Source organism: Lissotriton helveticus, chromosome 6, assembly GCF_964261635.1.
Source record: "Lissotriton helveticus chromosome 6, aLisHel1.1, whole genome shotgun sequence".
Classification (NCBI taxonomy): domain Eukaryota; kingdom Metazoa; phylum Chordata; class Amphibia; order Caudata; family Salamandridae; genus Lissotriton; species Lissotriton helveticus.
Window position 1 is genome coordinate 162,880,079 of NC_136067.1, and position 24,281 is coordinate 162,904,359.

A 24,281-nucleotide genomic window follows, 5' to 3' on the forward strand; every position below is an offset into this window, starting at 1 on the left:
TATGTAACATACGGGGAAAAAAATAGTCATATGTACTATATGCACTCAAGCAGTAGAATAATGCTAAAATAATCACGCATATGTATACATTATTAGTAATTGAATATTGGAATTACACATGAAATGGCTCTTAATACAGAAGAAAAGTTCGAGACCACTTCATCACAGTTCAAAAATATTTATAAACATACCAGCGGGTAGCTAATGTCTATGAAGTTTCTAAAAATAGAAATTAGTTCTCTAAGAATAGTTCTTACTTTAAGCAGAAGAAAAGTGTCCCGTAAAAGTTAACAAAAATATTTTGGGGCTGCTAAAAAAATTGCTGTCCGTGGACTGGAGGAAAAGTCGATCTTGCTACTTTATTATTAAAGTTGAAGGCCAAATTCAAGGTGTCGGGAACGCCGTGTGCTAGCTTGCTCAAGAGTCGTTATTTCTGCTCTGGTGAGAACATCATATCGTTGAGACTGCTGAAAAAGCTGTCAACAGCTTCCTGTGAGAGTTCCACTAACTCGGAAAAGGATGTAACCATGCATTCATGTGCATGATTGTCTCCATTGACGTTTTGATTAGTATTGCTGACAGAAGGTTGTACCTGATCGATGCTGCTTTCATCTTGATCTTCACTACCCCTTAATCGTAGTGGTGAAGTTTCCACGAATGGCGTCATCAGGATTGGCAGCCGTTGAGGGCAGCACAATGCATGAGCCTTTACCGGACCCAACAATGTTTCTGCATCCATTGGCGCATCCGATTGTAGCGTCAGACAGGTGTCCAACACGCATTCTTCTCCGCACAGCATGCACCTTAATACAGGTAAAACACATCTTTGCCATATCGGCCGAAATGAAAGAAACCAAGTCATGTTCAGGTCTCTAAGCCGGGTTAGTCCCAGGATTTTTGATATCCGGTCCCGGTATCCAATGGCTCGGATTGTTTCTTCCCTTGTCGCAGGTGTTTTGTCTGTGACATGGTTTGCCATAACGAAATATAAGGACTAAGAATAGGATTCCTGCAATTAGTCCCAGAATGAGGGGAACTCAAATACTGTCTTAAATACATTTGAGACTCCACTGGTATCAGAAATATTTAAGATTTCATTCAGGATTTCTGCGAAATGTATGGGGGAATTAGTTGATAACAATGAGTGAATCTCTGCAGTCGTCCTTGCGACTAGGAGATCATACGTTTCTTTTGATGACGTGAGCCTGGTCGGCGTCTGAAGAAGGACTGTTTTCATTCTGCTTAAAGTATCAACTCGAATAGAAGTAATTTTCAAGTGAGGCCATGCCCTTGCCTCCCTGTCTGGAAAGGAGCTGGGGAACAATAAGCGTCCACAGCACATGACCTTCGCAGTCGTACTAACGAGATAAGGAACCCCGGGCAGTAGACTACAACATCTGCGATCCACAATTAGAATGTAACTCCCGTTATAGAGTCTTTCAAAGAATGGTTCTATCTCTGTTGCAGGTGTGCCTAGCTGGTGACATGAAAGGTTATTTGAGTTCCCTTCACAGGCTCCATGCAAACTAATTCCATTACACAGAAGTGTACCGCTTAGTGACATCGCACAATTATTGCCACTAAGAAACACTTTCTGTCCTTTATTACTGACACATGCATGTGAATAGGGCAAGTTCCATGTTGTCTTAATGTACCCTTTTCCCAATTTTTCGTACATGCCAGCCTGTATATATTTTTGGCAGTATTGAAACCTGAAAGTAGATATCGGAATATTAATTATCCCATGTATTATCCATTCAATGACAGGTCGTTCTGACATTGTCAATGGTAATCTCTCGAGTTTCTCAATGCTCAGGATTGTATAATCAGCACCCTTCTGTGCCATACTGATCTGTTTATCAGTAAGGTTAAAGATATGGAATAGTGACGTTGTGTTGATTAAACGCCAAGGCACATTGCCTGAACGCAGATTTTGTAACGTCCAGCCAAGCTGTACAATAGAACGCAATTGAGACTGACCGTGTTGTAACAACAGTAAGTCTTGCGATATTATGTCGATTGCTGAAGACACAATGCTGTCCAATGAAAAGATTCTGGAGGACAGAGTCATTAACCCATTGTCCACTACAGAAAGCGATTTTTCCAAATTAATACGGTCAATTTCCCGTATACTTTCTGCTGTCTCAATTTGAGTTATCTTCCAGGCCTCGTTGTAAGCTGCATATGTAGAGGCTGCTATGAAGCGTTTTTGACGCTGTTTGCATGGTCCCATAATGAAATCACGCAAGTCAGCACCATCAGTAAGTAAAGTTAGGTGTTGCTTAATTTCTGTCAGTGTGGAAGTTTTTAGCCATTGAAGGCAGAGTTTGCCCACACTGTAGGTGGTGATTATCCCTGGGTGTTGTCTTTGGGAATATCTAGGGTCTCACCTGGTCAATTTGAACCCCTGTGTTTTGTTCAGGAATCTGTCTTGACAGTTATTAGTATCTGTGGGCCAGATCAACCATTGTTTCCAATCAGGATTTGTTCTGTTTTGGTTTAATACATAGTTTACGTCTATCTCTTCATCTGCAGAGTTATTGCTGTTCATTGTTGGTTTTGGAATAGACGGTTTATTTAAGTCTATGATTTTGGCTAATCCAAGACAGGTAGTTTGTTGAATAGTTTCATTCAAGAATATAATTTGTTCTGGGATCATGCAGGCTCTAAACAATGATTCTATACCTTGTACTTGCCATTCTTTTGTACCCCAAAGACTTTTTACTTCAACATTTTTGTCCCAATAATCTAAACCAAATGTATTCATTTGTTCAAAAAATGAGTCCGAATATATCAATTTCGTGTTTGTAAGCATGGTTTTTGTTCCTGTCTTATTTGACAATTTGAAATAAAATGTTTCAGCATTACTTGTGTTGAACCCTGAAAAGTATGAATATTTGTCATAAAAGGTTCTTGAGCTTCCTTTTGGAGGGGTTGCACAATGTTCCCATTGATTATAATTTAAAACATTTCTAGGTTGTGCTGATTTATGTAAAAAATGGTTACCATAGTGGTTGTAGCAGTACATACTATCATAATTAGACGAACCCTGCAAATAATCATGTTTGGTAAATTTAGCAGACATCACTAGATCAGACATCATGTTATTAATACTTTCAAAGTCCCAATCATCAGCAAATGAGTTTGGTTTTACAAAGTCACTCAACGAGATCTTGATTTGGTATGGATATTTGAGGATCTCTACCGGACCATAAATTTCATAGTCAGTATTGTCCCATGCTACCCCACCCGGTATAGGATTGGCTGTGAAATTGACTGAAGAAAGTTCTCTTTTCTTGACGTGTGAAGACGTGTGTGGCTTGAGGATCAAGTTGATTTTCTGGCTTGCTGTGTCCATTTTAGCATATTTTCCCTCAATGAAGCGTCCCAAACATGTATCATGATGAGCCAAAGTATCAGGATAAATACACCAAATGACACCCAAAATTCAATCCACGGAGAAATCAGATAGGTTTCTTTCAGCTGTTTCAAAAGTTCCTTAGCTTTATCTTTAAAAGTTTTTGTTGATGGCTGTGTCTTTGATTCACTTAGATCTTCAGAAGAATCTTCAAAGTTGATGAAGTAGCCGGATGCCGTTCTGTCTATTGTTCCAATTGCTTCAGGATTACTGTTTCTTGCAGCTTCAGCATATTCATTTGTTACTTCATTGTAGGTTGGTGTGTCTCTACTAAATGTTTTTATTTGGGTTTTCAGAGGTGTGAGTTCCATTGCATTGTTGCATAGTCCTTGTTGTTGTTCTGTAGGTGTTTCGAATGTGATTAGCCTTTTAGTTAGCACCTCTGTACTTGTAGCAAACTTTGGTGTTCTACTACTTATCGGGAGTCCACTTGGCCTACTGTTTGTTATCGGCCACATGATTGTGGTTTTACCAGGTCGATGGATACAACTCGGTTCTCCTTTTTACCAGCAAGCGGCGGTAGTACAACTGATCTTGTCCCGTTGATGGACAAGACAGGAACTGCTTTTCTGTAAGAAGGCCCAAATTCCTTCTTTACCGCGATCTTTTCTCTGACTAGATCCCCGACTTTTGGAATCCAGACAGGTCTTGCTGGGACAGGTGGTGGTTCTTCAGTGGTTGTTGGCTGCTGTTTCAACTTTATGTTGCTCAGGTCTTTTCTTGTTTCGTTTAAGTCCTGTAAAATAGCCAAACGATCTTTGATATCAAAGCTTTTTTCTTTTACCACTGAAGTCTGACTGTCAAGATCTAAGACTAGCATCCTAGTTCCAAACAGTAATTCGTACGGACTGAATCCCCTCAGAGAATTTCTTGGCAAGTTGTTTAGACTACGTTGGACACTTATTAGATGTTTGACCCACCCAGCTCCCGAACCTAATGCCTTTGCTGTTATAGATTGCTTTATGTCTTGGTTTTTTCTTTACACCGTCCCGTATCCCTCAGGAAGGAAGTGAGAAGAATCCCGCTTCGCTATGCTCATTTGGCCGTGCTTTCCCACAAGCTTGAGGGCTAAAGTGAAAACATTGGTCAAACGTAGCATGCTCCTAGCGTATATGCCATTTAGACTCGCAAATCTTGTATAACAGTCCCGACGTCAGCCGAGTGCCGGGGTCTACATTTATAAGTGGAAACTAGTCTTTATTTGTTAATGGGACGCATTATTTACACTTGTTTCCCTGATTATTGTTTAGCCCTTATTTAGTGAAACGCCATGGTATTACCCCGTTCCTCTCGCCGCTGCGATCTCTGTTGCAGCCCGGGCATTTTTTTTACAAAGATGTGATGATGCAGGCTCATGCCTGGCCACCAGTACACTGATTGTAGTTCTTCCAGAGAATCTTTTAGTTTGAGGTGTCTGAGACCCTCGCCCATATGTGCGTCTGCTATTAACAAAGTTCTCCTGTCCTTGTTTGGAATTACTCTATCCCCCACTCCAGGGATTCGAGCAAAAGGAACGGAGTTCGCATCGATTATGTATGTATATTTGAGTGGGTAACTGATCGGTAACGCTGAGCAGTCGCCTTTTGATGACGTTTTCACCGCCAGCATTGTTTCACCGTCAATGTATTTTACTGCACGCTTTTTTCTAGCTACGGAAGCCGATTCAGTTGCTACCGCTGTGGCTTTCTCAGCCAATGAATTCCCTGCAACGTGAACGCCATCACGCTGATGACTCAGTGAGTGTATCACGTGAGTCTTTGGTAGTTCTTTTTTTAACAGAACTATTTGTTCCCAAAGCAGTTTTTGTTTTATTGTTGCACCTGTGTCATCTTTGTAACCGTTTTGAATCCATTTCTGCAAATCGCTGTTATATGATTTGACGCAGTAATACGAATCGGACACTATGAGTGTCGGGAATTCGCAATCTGCATTATCTAGCGCCATTTTCAATGCTATTATTTCAGTCTGTTGTTCTGAATTAGTTTCTACTGAGTGTGTTTTTGTTAATAGAGGTCTTAGTATACCTCCGTGCCACACTTCTTTTGTAATCTCACATGTGGGGTTGTATGCTTGTTCCCCCCAAACGGATGGTTGAGCATGTCCGTCTGTATAGATTACACAAGCGTACTGTCGTAATGGCAGAATGTCGATTGGCAGAGGGAATATTCTTTCATATTCTAGATATTTTAGTTCCTCTAGTTCTGGATCAAAGTAGTATTTTACTTTGTCCATTGTAATGGAATTCACCCATTGTATCCATTCCGGATTCAATGCTGTTGTTGGTAAATTACACAGTGTTGTTAATGCCTCAAAGGCTGATTCCGCTGTTCTGACTGTGATGTGTCTACCGTCAGCTTTATCTTTTTCTCTAGCTATTGCGGTTTGAACTGCATGAACAATGTTTTCTTTAATGCTGAATTTCTTTTCAGCTTCTGTGTACAAGTGTGATTTGAATGCAATTGGTACCTTTTCTCCCTCATTAGAGGTCAGGTATGTGAATCCGCATCTTCCTGGGATGACTCGAATCACAAGGTTGCGTGTGTTATCACGTGTTTCTAATTTTGTTTTAACTAACATATCTGTTTGTAAGGATCTCAGAATTTCTGTGTGTTTTTGAGTCCAATTTGATTTTTTTAAATCTGGTTTTATTAGATCATAAAGGGGTTTGACCCTTTCTGCGTAATTTGCAATGTATGTTCTTCCGAAATTTAGGAAGCCTAGAATTGACTGTAGGTTTTTTAGTGTTCTAGGTGCTTGGAGTACGGCACATTTCTCTAGGAAATTGTCAGCCAGGCTTTTGCCTTCACTTGATAATTCATATCCTAAGAACAGGACTGTTAGATGGGCAATTCTAGATTTTTTAAAGTTGAATTTGTAACCCTCTGCTGCGAACCCAAGTATTATGGTGTTCACTCTCTTCAAGTGAGTATCCAAGTCATCATCTGTTAGGTATATGTCATCGACATAAGATAATGCTTCGTCATCATATGTTTGTAGTAACTCTGTTACCCTCGCTGAGAATACTCCTGGGCTGTTCTTGTACCCCTGGGGTAACCGACAGAATTCTTTTTGAGCGCCATTTATTGAGAACGCTGATAAGTATCTGCTCTCTGGTGCTATATTTTGACAAAAGAAGCCATTAGAGATGTCTAATGTTGTTTTATATTTTTTGCGCACTATGTTATTCATTAGTGCAGCACTATGCGAGTTTTTTTTTGTTTTTTTTCAAAACCGTTTTTATTAAGAGTTCAAGCAGAATTCGGCACAGCCCTCCACAGTCAGGAGGAGACTGTCAATGATTCACGTGTAAAATCATGGCAGTGAACCCAGAGTTTCAAAATGACTTACCCCAACAATCCCCCCCCATCCCACCCAGCCCCAAGCAGAAAACTACCCCCCACCCCGGCCCCAACTACCCACCCCTTATCCCACCCTAACCCGGTGCACGTGATCAGCCTAGCAACATGAGAAGTACAGCAATGGCCGTGTGGGCCAACAGTCTAGGGTACAGGATCCACATCAAGAGACTGAACATCGTCAATGTCTATCGGGGGGTCAAGCATCAGGCCCCTGTAGTCCGCCCACCGCTTCCAGATTTTGTAGTGTTTGCGTGGACACCCCCGGGCTTCAAAGACCGGCAGCTCCAGGCCCATAAGAAAGTCCAATCCTGCCTTCCACACACCAAGCGGGGGGGCCCGGTCGCTCTTCCAGGCCTGTGCCAAGTCCCGCTTGGCCACCACCAGACCCAACAGCAGCAGGTGTCGTTTGTAGATGTTACCCCCAACGCCTTCCAGGACATGGAGAAGGCCCAGCCTAGGGGTACGGGGCAGGTCCCAACCCAACACCTCTGACAGGCAGTCCCAAACCCCAGCCCAGAATCTAGTCAGTCTCTCACAGGACCACACGGTATGGAAAAGCGTCCCCCTTTCAGTACCACACCTCAGACACTCCGGGGCGGCTATCAGGCCCGCTCGCCACAGACGCTCCCTAGTATAATACGCCCTGTGAAGGTATTTGAATTGGATAAAACGAAGACGAATGGCTATAGCAGTACCACGGGGAGATTCAAGGGCCTCACGCCAGTCATCGTCATCCAGGGGGCCGACATCATTCTCCCAGGAGGCCTTCAACGTCGACAGGGAAGGGGAACAGTGTGTGACCAGGGAGCGATATATCTGAGAGACCTTCTTGTCACCCAGGTCCCCCATAAAGAGTTTCGCTTCAATGGGACTAAATTCAGGGAGTTGCTCTAGGCCCACCAGGCTAGGGGCAAGGGCGTGGCGGAACTGGAGGTACCGGAAGAATTGGGACTTGGGCATGTTAAATTCAGAACTAAGGTCCTGAAAGGACTTAAGCGTAGTGCCAGTAAGAACATGACCGAGAGACGAGATCCCGATCGCATCCCAGCCGCCAAACCCCGATAAGGAAGCCAACGCCGGAAGCAAGCCATTACGCCACAGCGGGGTCTCGGCCGTCAGCCTACCCCACCAACCCACACGATGCAAAGCTTGTCGCCAGATCGCGAAGACCACCTGAGTGACTCTCGGCAACAATCTCCTCCGTCTGGCCGAATACAACAAGGTGTGTAGGGAGGCGCCATCCATCAGAGAGTGCTCCAGGGCATAGGCCGGATCACTACGGTCCCCGTACCACCACTCGTTAAGCACCAGGAGGTGGGAGGCTTGATAGTAAGATAGCAGATCAGCGGACGCCAAACCGCCGCAGTAAGTAGAGAGAAAGCACGTGCGCAGCGCGACTCTAGAAGCACCCCCAGCCCACAGAAACCGACCCAGCACCGAGTTAACACTGCGGAACCACCGCGAGTCGATCCGAAATGGATGGTTCTGTAGCTGGTAGAGAAGCCGAGGCAAGGCCACCATCTTGAAGATGGCCGACCGACCATAGATGTTAAGGGGCATACGCGTCCACGTCTTGACGTCCATCTGGACCCGATCCCACACCGGCTGGACATTCCGATCCCACGCCACCGAGGCAGAAGTCGAGAGGAAAACACCCAAATATTTCACGCCATCAGCAGCCACCCGAAGGGACGCAGCCCACGGACAGCAGGCCGAGTCACCCCCCAACAACCACAGGGTCGACTTACGCGGATTAAGAAAGAGCCCCGACGCCTGACCAAACTCCTGCATCAGCTCAAGGATACGGGGGCCCGTACGCTGCAAATCCGTCCTGAAGAAGAGTACGTCATCCACATACAAAGCTATGCGGTCCGAGTGGTCCGTCCCCCACACAAAGCCTCGATAAATGGCATCTCGGCGCACCCGGGCGGCCAACGGCTCCATAGCCAATGCAAATAGGTACGGGGAGAGGGGGCACCCCTGACGCGTACCCTTGGTCACAGGAAACCGAGCGGAGACCGCTCCAGAGACCCGTACCGACGCCGTGACATCTGTATAAAGCAACCTAACATAGGAGACAAAGACCGGGCCCAAGTTCAGCAGCGGCAAGAGAGCAAAAAGATAGGTCCAGCTGACGAATCAAATGCACTATCAATATCCGCCAGCAGAAGCGCCGCCTGATCCCCGGAAGACCCGACCGAGTCAATCGCGGCCTGTGCCCGCCGGATGTTGTGTCTCGTCGCTCTGTGCGGCATGAAGCCCGCCTGATCTGGGTGGACAAGGGCCGAGATGTGAGGAAGCAGGCGGTTCGCGAGCGCTTTGGCCAGGAGCTTAGCCTCGAAGTTAATGAGGGATATAGGGCGATAGGACTCATGGCGATCGGGGGGTCTGCCAGGCTTCTGGAACACCACAATTTCGGCGTGACGCCAGTCCGGGGGGAGGCTGCCACGTTCCCTCGCTAGTTCCAGCGCCCGCCTGTAGTGGGGACCGAGCTGCAGATGAAACTTCCTATAGAATTCACTGGGGAACCCACTCGGCCCAGGCGCCTTGCCCGCATTGAGCTGACCCAGTGCGTCGCCCAATTCCTCCGCCGTCAGGGGGAGATCTAAGGCATCGCGCACCTCATCCGAGATAACATGCGGGGGGACTGCCGCAAGGTATCCCCCAATGCCGACCGGGGACATGTCCTCCCGAGAGGCATATTGACGCCCATAATAGTGCGCAAAGCTCGCCGCCAGTACCGCAGGATCCGTTATCGCTACCCCGGCATCATCGACCAACCCCGGCAAAGTGACTGGCTGCAATGACTGCTGACAAAGCCTGTGGAGCATGGTGCAAGACTTATCGCCCCACTGGTACACCCTACTACGCGTAGCCAACCACGCCTGGCGAGCCTCGTCTAATAAGACAGAGGAGTAAGACTGCTGCGCCTGTAGGAGCAGCCGCAGTGTAATATCATCGGCTGCTGCCCTGTGTCTTGCCTCCAGCACCTCCACGTGCGCCGCAGCGGCAACAATGCCACTCCGCCGAGTCCGGCGGGCAGAAGCGCACCAGGCAATATCAACACCCCGCAGGACGGGCTTCATAGCCTCCCAGACCGTCACCGCGTCCACCCCCACCGTAAGATTGTCCTGCCAATAATGGGCAATCGCGCCACGCAAATGCTGGGAGTAGTCTTGGCGCTGCAGGTGCCACGTAGACATCCGCCATCGAAATGGTTGGCGCGCCTTACAAAGATCAATTTGGACCGCCACGGGGGAGTGGTCAGACAGCCCGCGAGGCCGGATCGCTGCCCCCTTCACTCTGTCGAGGAAAGCCCCCGGCACAAACACACAATCAAGGCGCGAAAGGGAGCCATGCACAGCCGAAACATAAGTGTATTCCCGCCGCCCCGCATGCAGGTGTCGCCAAACATCTACCCATCCTAGGCCATCAATCATAGCACTCAACCGTGTAGGGGAGGCCGCAGGTGCAGCCCCCGGTCCCCTCTGCCTGTCCAATGCCATGTCTACCACATCATTCCAATCGCCACCAATCACAGCCAGGGAACGGGGGAGCTCAGTCCACAGGGCAAACAATCGCTCCGCAAGGGCCCATTGCAGCGGGGGAGGGGCATACACACTACCAAACACCACAGGCTCTATACCGATCTTCCCTTAAATAAACACAAATCGGCCCTGAGGATCAAGCCACTGACGCTCATGAGTGTAGGCCAGCCGTCTGTGGACAAGAATGGCCACCCCCGCGAACCCCTAGTAAACCCGGCATGGAACACCTGGTGGAAGCCAAACTGCTGCAGACTCAGTGCCTTAGTGCCCAACATGTGTGTTTCCTGAAGGAGGAGTACATCCGCAAGATCCCTTTTTGCCCAGCGAAGCACAGCCCCCCGCTTAATCTTGTCCAGGAGCCCCCGAACATTCCAGCTCAGAATGCGCATGGAAGCGCCAGGAGACGCTAGACTTGGAACATCAGCCATTATCATGGATAGGGAAACCCCGCGCTCCCCCGCACCCGACCCAGACCTCCCACACCCCAATTGCAAAGATCACAAAGAACACGTGCACCCCACATAACACAACCCCAAACCCCACACCCCAGCTCCCCCCTCCCCCACCCCTATACCTCAAAAAACAATGAAGCATCTGTCGCGGCATACGGTACTCCAGGCCCAAAACATAGTGCCGAAAGTCAAGCATGCCAATGGATCCCAACTAGCCCCCCCAACCAACTAGACACACTCCCAAAAGCCACCCCCCAGTCCCAATAGGAGGAGGCAGCCCATATAACGTGCCCCGAACCCCATCAAACACACAGCCAGGCTAAAGGCAGTGCGGTACATAGAAACAGAAGGCCGCAAGGGCCCCACAGCGCCGCCAAAGAACAGGGTAATACTGCACCAGCCAATGTCCGTCCCACCGAGCAAAGTTCAGCCGCCATGGTGTAAGATCACTGAAGAAAGGCAGTCAGTAGGTGGCCAGCCAACGACGATCAGACGTCCTTGTCAGATGTGTCCGTAGCATGTTGCGTGTCTCCTAGAAGGGGGTCCCGGGACAGGGACCGTCGTCGCGAGCGGGACTTGCGATGTCGTTTTCCTTTGCCCGGCTGATCCCCCCGATCCTGAGATGAGCTGCGTGAGGAGCCGGAGTTCAACCCCGGCTGGGCGTGCGGTCGCAGTCTGACCGCCTCGTCGGTCCACCTGAAGACGGCCTCCGGAGTATCGAAGAAATGGGTCTTAGAGTTGAAGATCACCCAGAGGCGGGCCGGGTAGAGCAGCGAGTATTGAATTTTCAGGCCGCGCAGCTTGGCCTTGGCCTCCAGGAAGGAATGTCTCTGCTGCTGGACCAGTCTGGTATAGTCCGGGAATATCATGATTTTATGATTATCGTAGAGCAGAGTGTCTTTAAGCCGTGCCTCGCGGAGAATGACGTCCCTATCATGGAAATTGAGGATCCGGGCGATGATCGGGCGAGGTCGCTCCCCGGTCGGCGGCCTCTGCATTAAGGCGCGGTGTGCACGCTCCACCACGAAGCAGCGCGACAGGGCGTCCGGGGGCAGCCAGCTCTTCAGCCACTGGGATAAGAAAGTGTCCATATGCCCCTTCTCACAGTCCTCCGGGAAGCCAATAAAGCGCAGGTTGTTCCGTCGCGCCCGTCCTTCTGCATCCTCCACACGAAGCGCTAGGCCACGTTGAGTCTGTTCCAGGTCAGCAACCCTCTTCTTGAGAGCGCCCACGTCTCCCTCCACCGTCGTGACCCTGGTCTCCGTTTCGGTGATGCGGGCGACCGCGTTGCGAAGGTCCTGACGCAACAGCATCACATCGGCACCCACCGCGCCAATTTTAGCGTCCAACATGTCGCGGGACTGCGTAATGGCCGTCAGCAGCGCTGCATTGTCCGGTCCAGCATTCTGGCCTCCTCCGGCACCCCCTCCAGGGCCAGTGAATTTGTTGATAGGTCCCGTTTTAGCGGCGGCCACGCCACCTCCACCTCTGGTCATGGCGGCAGCAGAGACGGCCGGGCAACACGCACCTGCAAGAGGGTCACCCCTCGTGAATGTCCACCACTCAGGCCCCCGGTCAGGACTTTCGGGGCTCCTATGCTCCTGCACCTCCGGTCCAAGGTTCAGCGTCGGTGACTCCGGGCAGAGGCCACCAAACTCGAGGCCCCGGCTCCGCCCTCCTCGCCCCCAAGGTTCGCACCGCCACCACACTGTCCCCGGTGGTCACAGGGGGGACCCGGCTGCTCCAGGTATCACGAGGCCCTCCCGCAGGGCCGCCTCACTGCAGCCCCCAGCTATGTCGGCAGGTCCGCACGCTCCAGGGAGCTCCTCCTCTCCCGGCCGGCACTCCGGCTCCCAGGCCACTGCTCCACGGACACTGCAACTTGGGTCGCCGCCGGCCGGCGGAGCCAGGCGGGGCTCCTCCAAACTCGAGGCCCCTGCTTCAGCCAGGCGAGGTAGGCCGCCGTACGTCCCCCGTGGCTCCGCGGCTCCCCGTGGCACCAGTCCCAGCCACCACCACTGCAGGGGCACCCAGGGATCACCCCAGCGCCTCGAGAACACCAGGCAGCCCGAGGATCAGGCAGACAGGAGGGCTCCGCGGGCCGCGCTCGGGCCCACCGGCTCGGGGACGCCAAAATCGAGGCCCCGGCGCCGACGCCCGGGTCTAGGCCGCTTTCCGCTCTGGCCGGTCCCGACACTCTGGGTGATCCGGGAGCGCCGCTCTCAGGATCGGATGGCTCCCAGCACTATCCGCCACCGTCACCTCGCTCGTGGCACAGAAGTCAGGGTCCGAGGGCCAGGATAACAGTAAGGATAATCACCGGGCTAGCGGGAGCTCTAGAGAGCCACGTCCGCCATCAGCGCCCGCTAAGCCACGCCTCCGCACTATGCGAGTTTTGTACTGCAAAAGTTTTGCAACACGAGTTAAGGTGTCTGTAATCCAAAACTAGACGATATGAATTGTCTGGTTTGGAGACAGGAAACAAAGGGTTGTTCATTTGTGAGGTGCAAGTTTCAATCACCCCCTGGTATTCTAGTTGATCTAGAATTTCTTTTACCTGTTTTTTAGCTTCTTGCTTGATTGGATACTGCCTTTGTGCAGTAGGATGTGATTTTAACTGGATTTTGTGAGGAGGAGACTCCTCATCCCATCCTACATGATTTTTATATAAAGCAGGTGCTTGAGCTACTGCCCACTTTCTTGCAAGTGTATATTTTTTATGAATTGGAATATGATTTGAGAAGGCAGGCATAATTATTTCTTCGCCATGTGGGCACTCCCTGACGAACTCTGGTGGCCAGTCTTTTTCAGCTAGAAGGATGTCATAGCCCTTGGAGAGATTATCCCAAAAAAAGGCCCCTTATTTTTCTAGTCTTATCCCCTTCTATACGTAAAGTTATTTCATATATTTTGTGAGGTTTGCTAACTCTGGTGTCTGCAGTTTCCACCTGAATGTATTCATTCGTGTCCACTGTCTCCAGATGATTCATAAGGACTTTGCGTGCTATGCTCACTTCTGCTGCGCTGTCTAGCATTGTCTGAGCCCACTCTCCGTTTTTCAGCTGTGTCCTCAGTATTCTCAGCATTGTTGAATACTTTAATACTGGCTACCTTCTTTTTTGGAAACTGTAATTTTTTATTTGGATGAGCAGGTTCTTTGTCTTTGGACTTGACGTGCCCTTCCCTGGGTTCCGATCGTCCTCTTCTTTCCGATTTCTGCGAGGAAGTCAGAAAAGATTGAGAGGGACGTGTATCAAAATCTTGATATCTATCCGGTTTCTTTATGTTATCCCTATTTCTAAGGTTGTATTTTTTCACAGAGGGCTCCCTTTGGGGAGACTTGGGTCCTTGGTCCGGAGATCTTTCTCTCCGCCGAGGAGACCTTCCTCTGGACTGGAATCTCTTTTCTTTTGGATTGGATTGTTTGTTTCCATCCCAGTTCTTCTTTTGACTGTTTAAATTATTTTTAATAAATATTTTTTCAGGACTTTCAATTAGTTGGGGCTTCACTGGTATTCCACCCAAACTATCTCTACCTAGTTCTTCATAGGATTTTTCTATAATTCTGGCAATTTCAGCTGGTTGGTCTGCTATATCTGTCTCTTTTAACCTCTGGCGGATCGCCACATTCGCTGCTTCTCCTTTTATGTTGGCTAGTAATATTGCCGAGACCTGCTTGAAGTCTTTTAGTAATTTCATACCAAGAGTTAAAGCGGGTTCTGGACCGTATTCGTCTTGAATTTGTTTTAGCACATCTGGTATTACTGACATGGATGGAACTCCATGTGTTTTTGTGTAAATGGAAGCAAAGACTGTACCCCAAGTGTCACAGTCCTCCACGTGTGGTGCGATTCCCATTGGAAGACAGATAGTCAGAATCCTGTGTTTATCCACAGGGGTGGTGTCTGGAAACACCGCCTCTATTTGGGTGATTTTTTGTGCTAACCAGAATGGTATTTGTTCCCGTTTAGCTGGTACTTTACCTAGGCAGGACTGTATGTTCTGTGGTGTAATTTTATTTGTGTTCCCCTGATGAGGGGTCAGCTGTGGGATTTTAACTACAGGTTGGATGGTTGAAGTCCGCATTACATATTGGACTAGTTGTCTATATATTTTAATTAATTGTTTTAGTTGTACTTAAACATCTGCTGCAGACATCCTTTCGATGTCTGGATGTGGTGTGTATCCGGCTAGGACCGGCCACGTTGCTCCTGGTCTACCTAGTGGACCGAGCCTGGTGATGTGATTATTATGTTTTAGGGCGCCATTAAACAAGAGCAGATGCTCTTGGAATTTGAGTGGTACTTCCACTTCCTCGAAAGGAGTGTAGGTATCCGGAGGTTCCTCTATTTTATAACAGTGGAACTCCTTTGTTACAGCATTTGCTGCTGGAAAGTTTATCCATGAATAGAATACCTCTGTCTGCCGATATTCGAGTGCCTCAATTACGAATATGACTGTACCACCTCTTGGTGTCAGTCCATTTTCTATAAGTTTTAACGTTATAGATCTTCTTATGTTGACCGGGATGAGTATTATATCCGGGTCTGCTTCTTGCATAGTATTATCAGCTGTTATTACTTCAGCTGCTACTCTAGCTATCTCTCTTTCATCATCACTGTCTGGCATTTTACTGTCAGGATGGTTATTCTGTTTGTTTGCAGATCAGGTTTCTTATGGAAACAAAGATGAGATGCACAATATTTTGGAACAGTGTATCCTTCAACGTTGATTGAACCAAGAACCAATCACTAGGAGTTCCCTCCTGCGAGGTTTGGCGGATTTTACCTCTCACCCACTCCAGACGTCTTTGGAGTATTATGGGAAAAAGGGGTCTGAGTGAAAAAGCACGACTGAGTTACTCTAAAGTCTTGCGTTAGTTTTATCGCCTATCCAAACACGTTGGGCGCCATGTAGTGTAGTTCCTATTATCCCAATAGGCTCTGCGCATTGGAATAATACCTCCAATAGTATAGACCTAGACCAGACGTTAACTAGGTCTTCTACTGTCGATATTAGACTTAAAGTTTTGGGTTTGCCAGCTAGCTCAGAGTTCACTAGAAACTTTCTCGAATAGACAAGGAGGAGTTGAACCTCCCTGGATAGACAAGAAGGGATTTAGTTTCTGACAACCATAGAACATGACAACTTTGCTCTCCCCTAATCAAGAGTGTATCTCTAGAGTCGTGTGAAAACAAAAGACAACTTATTTTACTCAGTCAGTACGTGCATTCTTAGTTTCACCAGATTGTAGAGAAAAGGAAGAGACGGGCGTGTTCAATAAAAGATGTTATTTATTGATCAGTCTCTTTTCTCGTACAAGAGAAATGAATCGATATTATTGCAATACTTATGGTTAAGTAAAGTGCATACAATAAAAGCAGAAGTATAAAATAATACTGTAAAAACATGTATATGGTTTCTAAGCCATATGGTGGTTTAAAATGGATAAAATAGATACATACATATAAACATTTGACTAATCGTACTCAACTGGTGCTTCTAACCACGCCTACCCCAGTGTACCTGACCTAAGCCTAATACGTGGGCGGGGATAGAAAGTAGCAGTCTAAGTTAAGTTTGTTTTGCCAAGTGACTGATTCAAGAATTCTCTGCAAGGGGTATTTCAGTTCCGTACATTGAATCTAGGATGATTGAGGGATGGTATCTCTCATCTTTGGTCTCGATATTCCAGGCTGCCTGCAAGGGCTGCTCGGAAGCGCCGGAGCTGGATTTCTCGGCAGGAGAAAGCAGCGTCTCGTTCTCAGCGCGTCAGGAAGGCGGGGCAGCGCCGGGGGCTTCGCTCTCTGCTGGGCTTCGGCAAGTCTCGCTGCTCCGATCTCGTCACCACCGCGTGTGTTTGCTTAAGGCAATATCGGTAATATTTATACCTGAAAGGTGCCGAGATTGACGTAAGGATGGACATAGATACGTCAATAAGGATGTCATACGAGCTGGTCGTTAGCGCATTCTTTTACTGAAGTTCTTGGTGAAATCAAAACAATGGCCGCAGGGTTTTTCCCAGGTTGTCATAGGTTTGATTTGTTTTGAGAACTCCGTATGCCTTATCAGGGGCTGGAGGAATATTGCTTGCCTAATTAGATGGCAAGCGTTATGACCTAATCAGATAACGCGCTCCTGTGCCGTGGTCTGGCGTAATCAGTTAACGGTTTCTGCATCATGGGATGGCTGCTAGTTAACTCGTTACCCAGAATAGGGTCAGGAATAGGGGGATCAATACAGAACCTATAGGAATACATCACAGGGGGAAGTGGATAAAATAAAAAAAGAGAGACAACACCGTTCTTGCGTTTCCACTGTTGAAGTGCTGCTAAAATCTGCGGCCCTCTCTGAATTCTGTAGAAACTGGTGCCTAATGAAACATAAACATAGAACAGGTAAGTGCAACCTATTCCTAAATGTGTTCCTGACTATCCCTTTATCTATTAGAAATTCTCTTCTAAAAGTACCTCTTGGATCCTGGTCTCTAGCTTCCAGGTTTGGAATGTGTTACTGTTCTGGGATGTGCTTTCTATTACTGTAAAGCTTCTATAAAATTAAACGAATACCATTATCAGAATTACCAATATCAAACATTCACCTTAATATAACTAAAGCCTAAATTCTTAATAGCAAACTCACTTTTCACACATTTCCAGAATTTTTATAAAACGAATACTGTACTTTTACATCAAAATACAGCAGGTAATTTGTGCAAGTCCTTGATTTACTGTTTGCCTTGCTGTCAATGGTTTCCACTGTTCGATTCTTAAAAGTTCCATGTAAAACAATGTTCATTTCACAAAGTTCCACAAAGTATTCTTGTAACAAAGGGTTTGAATCACAATGTTCGTGGAAGGTATCTTGTTCCAAATTGTCTATACATGAATCCAGAAATCGCTGTCAAAGTTCTTTCAGGTAATAAAAAGTTTTGCATTTACTTGTTGCTGGAAAGGGATACTGATCAGTCTAACCTTGTCCTCTTTCTCTTTTGCAGGCCGATTGTATTGGACAGGAGAGGGGCTGAGGCAATTCGGAGCTGGAAACCGGAAGAAGGAAGAGCCAGCAGCCGCGCCCGTTGAAGCCGATGAAGGTCTGTAGAGAGCAGGAGTGCCAGCGCCGAAGGACCTGTTCTCAGGTAAGCGGGAGGTAGACGAGCACAAGCACTGGGTGAGGCTCGGGGGCTGCCTTTTATAGACAGGGCTGGGTGTGGCTCGAAGAGCTGGGTGTGGTTCTCACATGCTGCACATGTTCTTGAAAGGTGTGCAGAGCTTCAGTTATTATGCAAATGAGTTGAATTAACACATGGCCTAGGTCCAATGTGTAAACAAGACAGCAATGTCCAAACTTGTGAGTACATTGAGCAACATACACAGAAGCCTAAGGGGGGGGGGGGCTGAGATAACAAGAATGGCTTTCAATAGTATGTTTAAAAGAGAGCTATTACAGAGACCACTAGTGCAATGAGAGGGGACATGCTCTTTGCTGTGCACACCCTAACACATTTGTCATGCTAAGAATTAGTGCAAGTATGCCAGCATCAGCATCATGCCATGGGTATCTCTATAGGACCATAGCCACCTTCATTATGCCAGTGGCAATAATTAACTCACAATCATATTCTCACTCACGTTCACTCCCATTCATTCTGTTACTCAGACACACTCTCATGTATTACCACCCACACTCTCTGAAACACTCATTCTTTTTCATTCTCACTCACTCACTTGCATTCACTCTTAATGTAACTCATTCTCACTCATACTTACTGACACTCAGGCCCAGGTTTACTAACTCTTTGTACCAGGTTTGCATCACCTGGTGCAAAGTGTTGGGGTGTGATTTACTACCTGACACACATCAAGATTTGCGTTGGATAGTGTAAGAAATTGGGTTATTAGTTGAGAGGGGTGTAAGCTCCACTCAAATAGTAAACACAGTACTTACAAGGGTGAACCACAAAAGTCACTAAATTAATTTGTGCTTACCCCTCTGGTAGCGTGGCCTAAAAGCAGTCAGGCTTAACTTAGAGGCAATATGTAAGGTATTTATGCAACACTCAAACAGCAATAAAGTGAAAACACAACGCAGGAAAAATCCCAAACCAATTTAGATAATAGAGCAAATTTTAATGAATAAAATGACATCAAAACACCAGAAATAAAATCAGTTTTAGCTGAAAATATCGGCAAAAAGGACAAAGTGCCACTGCAAGCAACATGCTTGACTTCTACCAAATGACAGTGAATATCAGAAGTTCAAGAATGTCAGAGATGAACTTTCTGTTACAGACAAAGTAATTGTCTTATTTATTTATTTGAAGGTTTTATATCACGCGAACATGACCCTTCCGGGTATCAGAGCACTTTACATGGGTCGAGAGTAGGAAACAAAAAGAATACAGGAATACATAATTAAGTCTTGTAATACAAACATCCGTTGAGGGCCATATGTACTGTTTTTCATGAGAATTTCCTTAAAAGTAAGGATTTTACTTCTTTTTTAAAGGAGGTAAAAGAAGGGTTCCGTCTGGTTTCTGGGGGCAGTGCGTTCCAAATCCGAGGAGCGATTCCAGAGAAGGCACAGTTGTATGTTTTCTTTTTGGCAACGCGTTGTGGTTTCAGCAGAAGATTGCTGGTACTTCTTGAATTATAATCTGGTTACACTATTAAAAATAGTGCTAAAAACTTTGGAGAGTGCTGAGGTACAGTTGTTCTGTTAAGCTTTGCACAGGAGCTCATTGGAACTTCCGTGTGGTGACATCCGTGGTAGTGGGGTGTTTTTGTACCGTTACCTTGAGTGGCACCAATACTGTTATTTTGATACAGACACGTTTAAAAACATATCGCTTGGAATTGATGTGCTACTCTATATACCACCACTACCTTCTTTGTTTCTTGTGACTTCTGGAGGATCTGTTGCCACAGGAGGGCATCAATTTCTGGGCCAAGTAGCTCAGAGTATTGTGATGTAGGGCTTTGTGAGTCATGCAAGCAATTTTTAGTTGAAGTCTGGCTTCAAAAGGAAGCCAGTTAAGAGCTCCAAGGTCGGGGGTAATATGACAATTTCTTTTTGAGCCCATGATGAGCCTAGCCGCTGAATTGAGCAAGGCTCTTAGAGGGGCCGTTGATGTTCTGGGAAGACCGCAAAGGGGTGCACTCCCATAGTCTAGTTTTGGGATTACTAATGCTTGAACTGCAAGTTTAAGTAATTTGCAGGAAGGAATGGGTTTAGTTTTCTCAAGCTGTTCATCTGAATATTTGCGCCTTTTGTTGTAGCACTAATATGTTTCTACATGTTTAGATTTCTGTTAAGTGTTAATACCAGCGATTTTGCTGAGTCAACAATATGGGGTTGACAGTTGAATCTGTTAGTTGTTTAAGCCATTTTTCGATGTTGGTAGTTTGGTTGGGAGGAGCGATTAGGAGGAATTCAGTCTTGAGGGTGTTTAGTTTCCGGTGGTTGTCCGAAAGCCAAGTCAGTATTTCTTTAAGAGTTGAATTAAGAGTTGTGATATCGTCCAGAGAGGTGATCCTTAAGTATAGTTGTATATCATCAGCGTACATATGATAGTGGATGCTTGAGGAGCTTAGAAATTCAGTCAGTGGTTCCATGGAAAGGTTGAATAGTGTGGGCGAGAGGGATGAACCCTGTGCTACTCCTAAAGTGACTGGGACGGCCATAGACAGGGATTGATTGACCTTGAATCTTTGGGATCTATTTTGGAGGAAAGAGGTGAACCAATTTAGAACTGATCCTGATAGGCCCATTCTATATTTCAGAAGGTCCAGAAGATTAACATGTTTGACGGTGTCGAATGCCGAAGAGAGATCAAGAAGGATTGGCAGACAGGCATCGTTTTGATCAAGCATTTTTAGTGCGTCATCTATTATGTGAGTCATGGCCAATTCGGTACTGTGCCCAGCGCGAAAGCCAGATTGGTATTGGTTGAGCAGGTTGAAATGGTTAATATGGTTTCCCAGCTGGATGTGTACACATTTTTCTAGGAGTTTGTCCAGAGTTGGGATGTTAGAGATCTGGCAGTAGTTATTTAGGTCCATGTGGTCTGCCGTTGGTTTCTTTAGGCTGGTTGACACCTGCCCAGATTTAAGGCTTTCAGGAATGATTCATTGAAGCAGAGAGGTATTGATATTGTTGGTCCATAGAGGCAAACACAGCGGTATGAACTCTTTTAGGTAATTGGCTGAAAGAGGATCTGTGAAGTGGTTAGAGGGGTTGAGTGACGTGATCGCTTTTAATATTGCATCTTCTGTGTAAAGGTTAAACGAAGACCATTCTGTGTTTTTTTTCAGGGCGAACTATGGAGTGAGTGGTCTGGGCGGAGTTAGAGAGGGAGGTGGGGTGCTCTTGTGAGCCCCATTGAGAGTTACTAGGGTCTTAAGTAGGTCCGTTTTTATGTTTTCTGTCTTCTCAGTAAAGAAGAAGACAACATCTTCACAGCTGGCTTGAGAGCTAGGACCAACGTGGGGGGGGTAAGGTAAGCCTTTAGAATGTGCTTTAATTAGTTCAAATCGTTTTTTGGGTCTATTTTTGGCTTGGTCCAATTAGTTCCTAAAAAAGATTGCTTTTGATCTTCTGATATTTCTGTAATAGGAGTTTCTGGTAGCTCTTAGCAGCTTAAGGTGGTCAGGGGATGGAGATGATCTCAATTGGCGTTCAATCAGTCTTCAGGACCGTCTATCCTCATTGAGTCTGCCTTTATTTTTATTTTTTTTTTTAAATGTATTTTTATTGCAGAATCAGGAATAAACATAGCCAACAAACCAACCCAAGTACCAACGGGTCCCATCAGACAGCAGTCCAGCAATGCAATACACAGCCGATTAGCCCACATCCCGGAGGCTGGGCGGCGCGTCAATAAAACAATTCGCTGGAGGCACCCTGGTACATGCCCAATGCCGGACACGGGTCAAGTACAGCACTTCGTTCCTGCTTTTATCCCCAAACAACCAACCATCTTCTCCCCACCCAATCCCCGGTCACTGCAATGTCATATCACAAAATCAGCCCGACTATGTTCCTGGGTCAACCGGTTCCGGGAAGTCGCTGGCAACCCACCCCACCCCACAACTCCTACTCTAAGCCCACCCCCAACTGCTGCTAACGCGGGTATCTCCAGGCCCCTCCTGCTCTAGGGTGACAACCATCAGGAAGTTGTAACGAACAAGTGGTCACATGGAATCCTGACTCATAACTGATCGGTCTCATCACTGTCAGTTAAGTGGTCCCTCAACGCCTGCACCACCATCTCCCACGACCGTGCCAGATCCAAGCTCCTCTCATTACCCGTTCTAGTCGCTTGGCGCATCCGTAACACACTCTCACAGCCCGACCACTTCACCAACTCGTTCCTCCACCTCCGTACAGACGGCCCCTCTTTAGACTTCCAATGCCAAGTGAGTTCTCGCTGCGCCAATATCAGACCTAACCCAATGAATTTACTCGTCACCTTTGTCTTTTTGGTATGCGGGAACCACAGAAGCAGACACGTGGCCATGTCAAAGTCCACCTCCCGATCCGTGACAGCATTCAAGAGTTCCCCCACCTCGGCCCAGTAGTCACCCAACCTCGGGCAGCCCCACAGCATGTGGTCAAAATCCGCTCCGGGCGCCAAACATCTCGGGCACATGGCATCATGCACCTGGAAGTGGCGACGTAATCTCTCCGGGGTCAAATACGCCCTATGGAGCACAAAATAATGCACCTGTTGGAATCTCGCATTCCTCGTCTCTTTCCAGGCCCTGTGTAGCACCTGACCCCAAACAGAGTCCGGAAGGGGCCTACCGATGCTGGCTTCCCAACGCAACTTCAACTCAGTCAACGGAGCTAGACCCTCGTTCAGCATCCTATTGTGAAGGCAAGTCACCGCCTTGACGGTGCCCGCAGCCATCACCACATATTGGCACACCCCCGACACCTCTGGTTCAGCCAATCCGCCCCCCCAGTGCCGTCGCAGAGCCGCGACCACCGCCGCATGCAGCAAGAAGGAACCATTCGGCAGGCCGAACTGCTCCTGCAACGTCTGGAACGGGGCCAACGCCCCATCCACATACAGGTCACCTACCATCAGCAAGCCCAGGTCCTCCCACTCCAACAATCTGGACCAATCACCCCCGTGCGGCAAAATAGTGAGCATACCTACCGGGATCTCCGGGGCATACGGCCGGCGCTTCCCCGCCCTTTTCATATATCTATTCCAACACAGTCTGAGGGTCCACTCTTCCATCGTGACTTCCCTACTGGCCAGCCTCTGCTGCATCACAATGGACGACAAGACCTGTCGCTGAACGCCTACCCCTCGACCAACCTCGGGCCCCCTGAATTCTCTAGCCACATTCTGCGTCAGGACCTGGAGCTGCGCCGCCAAATAGTATAACTCGTAATCGGGGACGGCCATCCCACCCTCACATTTGGGTCTCAGCAGGGTGGTCAATGCTACCCGTCTGCGACCATGGCCCCAAAGAAAACCAGTCACCATCGCCCTCAGCTCCCTGAATATGCCCTGCGGGATCCACACCGGCAACGTTCTAAAATAGTAGAGGAGTCTCGGGAGTGCCACCATTTTCAACAGCGCCACTCGGCCCAATACAGACAGCGGGAGGGAGGCCCAGAAGTCCATACTACCTCTCAACGCTCTAATGCAGCGTCCCACATTCCCGTCAAGGAGGTCCGCTGTAGCATGGTAGATGCGTACCCCCAGGTACAGAAAGCAAGATGGTTCCCACTTCACAGACCCCACGAGCTGTGGGCAGCGCGTGGCCTTCCGCAGCGGAAACACACAAGTTTTAGTCCAGTTCACCCTGAGGCCTGACAGCTCCCCAAACCTGCTCAACATATCCACCGCGCCTTCCAGAGCCTTTCCAGCGTCCGCGAGGTACAGCAACAGATCGTCAGCGTACAGCGATATATAATGTGAGTCAAGGCCCTGCATGATCCCGTCGTAAGCAACTCCCAGCCTCGCCTGTGCAGCTAGGGGTTCCATCGCCAGAGCAAAGAGCAAAGGAGATAGCGAGCAGCCCTGCCTCGTACCCCTACACACCGGGTAAACCGAGGAGACCAGTGTCCCCAACCGCACCCGTGCTTTGGCCGAGGAATAGAGCACTCTTGTCCAGCCTCGGAACCCGTCCCCGATCCCGAACTTCGCCAGCACACCATCTAAAAAGTCCCACTCCAAACTATCAAACGCTTTCTCAATATCGACCGCCAGCACCACCGGGCCCGGATCGGACAAGGCAGCACTATCAATAACCCCGATCAGCCGACGGATATTCATCGAGGTACTCCTGGAGGGGATGAATCCCGCCTGATCCCTATGTACCAAAGAGGTCATCAATGGCAAGAGACGGGTGGCCAGGATACGACTCAGAATCTTATAATCCACCGTCAACATAGACAACGGACGGAAAGAGGCGACATCCAAAGCATCCCTGCCCGGTTTTAGCAGGGGCACCACCAGCGCCTCCGTCATGGACTCAGGCAATCG

General features: G+C 47.9%; 1 protein-coding gene across 1 annotated transcript in view; it reads left to right on the plus strand.

The window, feature by feature from the left end:
• C6H8orf74 (chromosome 6 C8orf74 homolog) overlaps positions 1–24,281 on the plus strand; it is a 2,015,860-nt gene that overhangs the window by 65,432 nt on the left and 1,926,147 nt on the right. Inside the window, exon 2 of the mRNA XM_078647559.1 lies at positions 17,775–17,915. The gene's annotated coding sequence lies outside the window, so the exon portion shown is untranslated. The remainder of the gene's footprint in view (positions 1–17,774; positions 17,916–24,281) is intronic.